We start from the raw sequence: 7,405 nt of genomic DNA on the forward strand, positions 1-7,405 counted from the left end.
ATGGTGCAGCCAAGCCAAGCCCTGGCCCAGCAGAGGTAAACCATCACAACTGAGGATCCACACATAACTAAAGCAGCACTCCAACACCTGACAAAACCAATGGCTTTCACACTGCATATTCTGCCTTTAGCACTTCCAGCACCTCCCTGGTCTCACATAACTGGGCAGCTTCTCTCACCCAAGAAGGCAGGAAGGTGCTCCAGTCCCAGGTGCACCCAGCACCTTGCAATTAAGTATTTTCTAGGCAGCAGAAATAGCTGCCTAGGAATTCACCCAGCTCCCTTATGGCTCTGCTGGCTGGCTGAACTCTCAGACTGTGGACTGCAGCTGAAGTGCTCACACAGCACAATGCCAAGATGCCCCAGTAACCTCTTCAAAGAGGGCTCATAACAGCAGGCCAATTGTCCAGCTGGAGCAACATCTCAACAGCCTCGGTAACACTCACTCAGCAGTGTCCCTGCACTGGTTTACATTACAGTGTGCCTTTCCCTGGCTGCCTGCTCTCAGTTGCTCTCTCCCAACACCCAAAAAGCTGCTGGCTGAGAACCCCAGCAGCTGGATGTGCCTGCCCACATACCAGAGGTGGTACCTACACTCCACCTCATTGCTTTCTATTGCCATGGACTTGCTTACACAGCTCTCAGTGCATAGCACAACTTCCTGTGGATTATATTTCCTCCCCTAGCACTGGGACAGGGAGCTTGAGACTTTGGAGAAAGTGGAGCAGGAGCATGTCTCCACCCTCAGACCTAACCCTACCACAAAACTATATACAGGTCACTGTCACAGATGTATTAAAGCCTCGAAGATGGAGTTGCTGAAGAGTTTTAAATAGTGCTTTGACACTAATGGATAGCTTCACAGACTGAAATGTGCCAGCCTGGAGGAGATCCTCAGCATATGAAGAATCAATGACTGTAAACGAGGAGTTGAAATTGGAAGAGGCAAAGCACAGTGCAGAACTAAAAAGAAATCACTGCACAACTAATGTGATAGGAGGGGAATTGAAATGGAGAAAAGCATCCTATTTCTGTGCCCAAAACAGGTGGAAATGTGAGGAGGAGTTTTTCTTTTTTTAAGAAAATAATATTTTAAAGTAGTAAAAGACTTTCCATTAAAAGAAAAATTGAGGAAAACTTTCATACAGCTGTGGGGGAAAAGAAAAAGTGACCTATGATCATGCTGCAAAGGAACTTACCTCCAAATCCGAAACACGTCACAATGATAAATGGAAAGAAGTTAAACCTCCAAAATGCTATGACTATCCTCAGTTCTGTTCTGGACAGATGTTTGATGTATTGTATCTCCCTGTGACAGAGACCTGAGGGTTCAGAGGGTTTTTTTTTTATTATTTAATATTTTAGTGAAACTTGTATAGCTTGTCATGCCAGCAAGGTATTTTTTAATTAAAATGAAATGTATGTGTGTGGGGTGAGCCAGAGTTTATGAGGAGCTTCTTCAGGGGGAAAATGAATCAGTCCAGGATTTTCAAGAAGGATTCAAGGCTAAGCTCGAGCTTACTAACTCAGGAGGAATGTAAATTAGAGTGTACTTACCAGGCAGGGAAACCTGGGCTGGGAGTCAGGTTCTCCAGCCGGGGAGGGCGTCCACCCTTGTTGCTCCACATGGCAAGCAAAGCAAAGTGGGCATTTTCCAGCAACAGGGCAGTAGGAAGGACCTTTCCTTGATGCCATCCTATGCAGCGCATTTTAAGAATACCCTGTTTAAGCAGGGAGGTTGGACCAGATGATTCCACTCTGGTCCTTTCCAACCTGACCCTGTGATTCTGTCATAAAATCAGTGCTGTAAAAAGAACCTCAAGTTCAGCTTTCCAGCAGCAATACTCCTACAGCCTACTGGGACCAAAGTGGAAGTCTTCCCATTGCCCTAATTCCTGGAGTTTGTCAATGAACAATCTCTGGGGAGGGATTGTATTGACTGAGAAATCTGACTGAGTCAGATTACATCTGAACACAGGACTAGGATTAGAGGCTAAAAAATCAGGGTTGCCTTTTTTAAGGACAATTTTGTATACTCTTGCACTGGGAGACAAAAGAAACATAAGAGCAGAATGGTAAGAGCAGAAGATGAGAGGCATAAGATTATTTCTTCTTACCACACTTAGTGAATGCTGTGTCTGTAGTTTATTTTCATATTATTCATATTTATTTTCTGAGCATATAGTGGGATCTGTTTTGTCTTATCCTAGTAGATGAATGGTGTTCTTCAGGGTTTTTATTACTTTCTGAGGGCTTTCTATTTTTTCTACTTCTATTAATTTCATAAAGCGATATACTTGTAATAAGTACTTGTCCTCTCTGAAATCATTCTTGATAAACAATATATATGAATCATCATTTTTCAACCTTGTTCTGAACCATTTCAAAATTAATAGGCTAATTAGTAACCTGGTAAACTATTATCATAACCATTTTTAAAAAACCAACCACTTTGGTGTGGCCAGAAATCACTATTGAGATAATATCCATGACAGTCTTTTGCAACACCCTGCCACATCCCGAGACATGAAAGTTTCTCTGCTATGTGCTGAAGCATGCTCTTGTGGTGGGACCTGGAGTGCCAAATATGAAAGGGTGACTCACGTTCCTTGGGATCCAGAGATCCTCTCCTTGAATATTTTACATAGCTGAATCCCTAGTCAACCTGCCTAACAGGAGGTGCCTGGCTCTCTCCCCACCAAAGGCACCTGGGGTGGAAAATCTCCTTCAAGAAGTGTCCTAGTATAGGAATGCACCTGACCTGAACTGGGCCAGACACTCAGGTGCTGGGCAGAGGCAGGGAAGTGCTCCTCCTGCTTCAACCTAGTTAAATCTCACTGGCTGTTTCTGCTCTTGCAGTGCTTGATATCTTCCTCCTGGTACTATACAGATTCCCAGCCCCTGTCCTAGCTTTTCCAATCTGTTTGTAGTTTTAAATCTTTGGCAACACCAGTGTCAGCATTAGTGCAATGCCGTGGAAGGATTTTTTAATACTGCCAAAGCAGGATGACAGCCACTGTGTTATGATCCTACATGTAGCCTCATCTTCAGTCTCTCCCCACTACCCAGGGTGTTAACCAGATTATATTTCCATCCATCTTGCGCAAGATGAATATTTCTAAACTGGCTATCCCAGTCTTACAGTCTTCAGCACTATCTGTGTCCACAGCATGAATATTTTTATTTAGTCTCCCATCCTTCAGGAGTGACTTTTCTTTACCCTCCTCCCTAAGCAGCAACGTCTCTGAAGGTATTCTTTCCTACTACACCTTCTCAAATATTGGCCTTTAAATCTATGTGCAGGTGGACAAGGGGGACCTCCCCTCAGTTGGTGCCTGCTTACAACTCTTTTGTGCACCTCTTGGTGCCACAATTATTTTATGCACACACCTTCTGCCTAAGCATGGAGAAAAAAACCCTCCCACCAGGCCCATTGCCTTTTCACAGGAACAGCAGCATCAGGGGTTTGATGAAACATGAGCTATGCCTCTATCCTGTCCTGCTCAAGCCATCACAAAACCAGCAGCTTTCTGATAATGTCCTGCATGTAGCCACGGTGCAGGAGAGGAACCAGTTTCACCCTCCTGTGCTGAAAACCTAGTGTGCCTCAGTAGTGACATCCCATGTGCCACAGAGAGTTTTCTGCAGTTTTATAGTTTTTGCCACTATTTTGCCAGCCAGCCTCTTAGGAGCAAATTGAGCAGGAAATTGCATCTTTTCCCCCTCTAATATATTTAACCCATTTAATCAGGCTGTAACACTTTTTTGGGTATTTTTGTGGTCTTTAAAAAAATATTCTAGCTGTTGTGTCTATAAAATAAATAAATAAATAAATCATCCTTTCTCAATATACTAGCTGTTTTTTGCCATGTAATCCATCTTTCTCTTGATCTAACCAACCAATTTCTAGTATTTATATTGAAAAGTCATGTATCTAAACCTTCCTTCCTTCCTTCCTTCCTTCCTTCCTTCCTTCCTTCCTTCCTTCCTTCCTTCCTTCCTTCCTTCCTTCCTTCCTTCCTTCCTTCCTTCCTTCCTTCCTTCCTTCCTTCCTTCCTTCCTTCCTTCCTTCCTTCCTTCCTTCCTTCCTTCCTTCCTTCCTTCCTTCCTTCCTTCCTTCCTTCCTTCCTTCCTTCCTTCCTTCCTTCTCACCTTTCCAAGTGAGCTGGTCTTCAAGCTCCAAAGCAAAGAGCATGCACTTCTTCTCCTTTGGCTACCTGGAAATAAGGCTGTCTTGTCATGATTTCTATCCTGAGTAATTCATTTCATAGCATTTGAGGAAGAAACTCATCTTACTGAGTTTTCCACAGCCTAAGTTTAGCAACAAAACTCTCCTTCTGGTTTCCACATGTTTACAAAAGATTATGCATATCCCTCTGGAAATGGATTACCAGGTCTGTCCAGGCACACTGGCATGTTTGTGTGCTTCCATCAGCATCAGCTAAGGAGTCAAAGACAGCTGGACTCACTCCATGACTGAAGCGTCTGCTCTCAGCTTCACTTGTCTTGTGGAGCAGGCTGTCATAGCCTGACCTGGAAATCTTCACATTGGAGTTCAGGAGAGAAAGTAAAAGAAAGAAAGAAAAGTTTATCTGGCACATAGCATCCTCCACATTCCCTAAAAAGCATGTGTTGCCAGCAGTAGGACTGCCATAGAGCAGAAGACATTTCCAAATGGCCCTGTGGACTTGTGGTGGGTCTCTGTAGAGTCTGGAAGGATGGAAAAAGGAAGACAGATGAGATTTATAATTTTTTTTTTTGAATTAGACAGTGGATGTTTCAGTTTAAAGGTAGTTACATGTAAATTTAATTCCTTCTCACAACAGAACATAAACTGTGGTGTGAGTAAAGGGTTTTTGCATGATGTCAGCATCTCCTCCTTCCCTCTCTTTAGGTAGATAAATCTTCCTCTCCCCATACCCCTGATGTTGAACACCAAGATATATCTGCATGTGGCCACTGGCATTTGGACACTCACATCAGCATAAGGAGAGATTATGGTGGCATTATGGCCTGCTGGTATTGAATACAGAGAAAATAAGGATCAACAGGAGAGCACAATGCGTACTTGCTGCAGGCTGGCCAAAGGAAGATCAGTATCAAGGGCTGTGGAGGTGTTGAGGTGCCACCTGGGCTACCAGCTCAATTACTCAGCTCAGCTGGAGAGAAAAGGCATAGCAGAAAAGATGGCATCTGTGTTTTTGAGTCCTCAAAGGCTATCTGTGGAGAAGGTAAACTCATTTGGCACCTACTTTAAACCCTGCATATTGCATATCCATTGTTGATCAGAGGAAAAATAAATGGTGTTGGTATACTGTGGAACAGTTCAAAGTGAGCTTAACTAATATATAAATACATCCAAGGGTACACCTGGCAAAACATTTTATTTTTTTGACATTGCAGGTTTATGTTGTATTTGCAAATCCATCTATTTGCATGTTGAAGTGTTATTGTGACACTAATATCAGCAGCCCCATGACTATCACACAAATGGAGATGTTAATATGGATTTTGTCCCCAACAACTGAGACCTTAAAGGTTACAGCTCAGCATCTGAGAACAGTAGGTCATTTGACACATTTAATACCAAAGAAATGTCCCTCATGGTGTTACAACATTGGTTTTAAAGGTCTTAATTACAGACCCGTCCGACCCAGGAACAAGGGTTTCATATCTTTCAATCAGCTGAAGGAGTCTTCCTGACTGCTGCAGTGTCTTCAAGAAAGATATCTGAGCTGAGCGTGGTCTCTGGGAGAGCAGCACTGTATTATTCATAGAAATATGGCAGGTATGCAAACTCTTGTTGAGTTTCCAAATTGCATTCAGCTTTTCCACGAAGTAGTTTGGGCATTTTTCTCATTCATAGAGCAAAGGTACTCCCATAAAGCAGATCAAAGGGAAATAGGAGCTTAGCACTCAGAGGAAAGATCCTTTCCTTCTTCGTGCCCCGTCAGCACAGGAAAAAGTGCCTCCTTTCCCACGGCAAGGTAGGCAAAGCACAGCCCTATATCAAAGGGACGAGCCACGAGGTTCGCATGCGGCACCGCTCTGTGTCACAAGCTGCTCAGCCACCTCGGCCCCAGCGGCGCTTGCTTACCAGGTATTATCTTCCAACCACTTACCTCCATGGCTCTCAATGGGAAGAACTAAGATACTCTCTTTCAGGAAGAAGAAAAAGGGATCAAGTAAATAAAGAGGCCAAATTACCTGAACGCACCAAGAAATATGAGGGGATGAATTTAAAAGAGTCTCCGTGGCGTGCTGTGGTCTGTCATCAGACAGCACTGCTGCTGGCAGTGGGAGGCCAAAGCAGCACCTTTAAGCACCGAGAAGTTGCTGAAATCAAGTCTGGGACAATGTGACTCTCTGTGGATACAAGAGAATTTTCATGAGTATCAAGATCAAAATCACCATGTTTTGGTGTTGGCATTTTTTGTCTCCTAATTTTGAAGACAAATGCCACAATTAAAAACTGTATTTTCTGCAATTGTTTAGAATAAAAGATAGAAATGGAGAAGAAAAAGTGAAGCAAAAGGAAGAATTTTTGACACCAGAAGCAGACAGGATAAGATATTTTCCTCCCCTGCAAGCCCAGGCAGCTCCAGCCGGAACAGGTCACCAAGAAACATTGCAAGATGTAGCTGGTAAAAGAGGCCCACATCCATCAGAAAGTCTTTATGGGACTGTGTCTTTATGCCCCATGCTGGGTCAATTATAGTGGCCATGGCCAAGCCTGCAGCTCCCTGGGAGAACACATCCCACTGTGAAGCTAATCTTTGTGAAGTGTTCCCATATAAACAGCTGCCTCACCAGTAGGTCGATGCTAGGCACCAGGGAGCCAGGAAAGCAGGGCAAGAGATGAGTAGGAGCATATCAAAGACAATTACATGCGAGTAGGTTTTTTCCCTGGGTTTTCTCTTCCTCACCCTACAATAGAAAAAAAACCTGAGATCATGGATGGAGCATAAAAAAATGGATAAAGGAGAGGACTTAATTTGTAGGTGGGCTTGAATTTTTAATACTGTGCCCCAAGGAAACCACTGCCTAGACAGCCCAATACTATCTGGAGTGACTAATAAAGGCAGGAATTATGGCACAGACCCCCATAGTCGTCCCATCTATCTAAGCCAGTGAATAAGCAGATGCTTTAGCTTTCTCCGCCCAGGAGGCTGAAATTCCCCTCATGAAGAGCCTTCTAACATTAATTGCAGAGACACAACCTGCCTTTCTATAAGACAAATTAATAATTTCCTTAATCCATCATCGGGAAATGGAAAGCTTTGATGCTTTAATTCCTTTCCTGTGACCATGGCAACAACAAAAAGGAAGGGGGGGTGATAATTTTCTCATCCATGAGAATTTCGGCAAATAGTATGTTAGCATTCTTTGCCTGCAAGTGAGTCTAG

The sequence above is a fragment of the Melospiza melodia genome, chromosome 2 (assembly GCF_035770615.1).
Source record: "Melospiza melodia melodia isolate bMelMel2 chromosome 2, bMelMel2.pri, whole genome shotgun sequence".
Taxonomy (NCBI): domain Eukaryota; kingdom Metazoa; phylum Chordata; class Aves; order Passeriformes; family Passerellidae; genus Melospiza; species Melospiza melodia.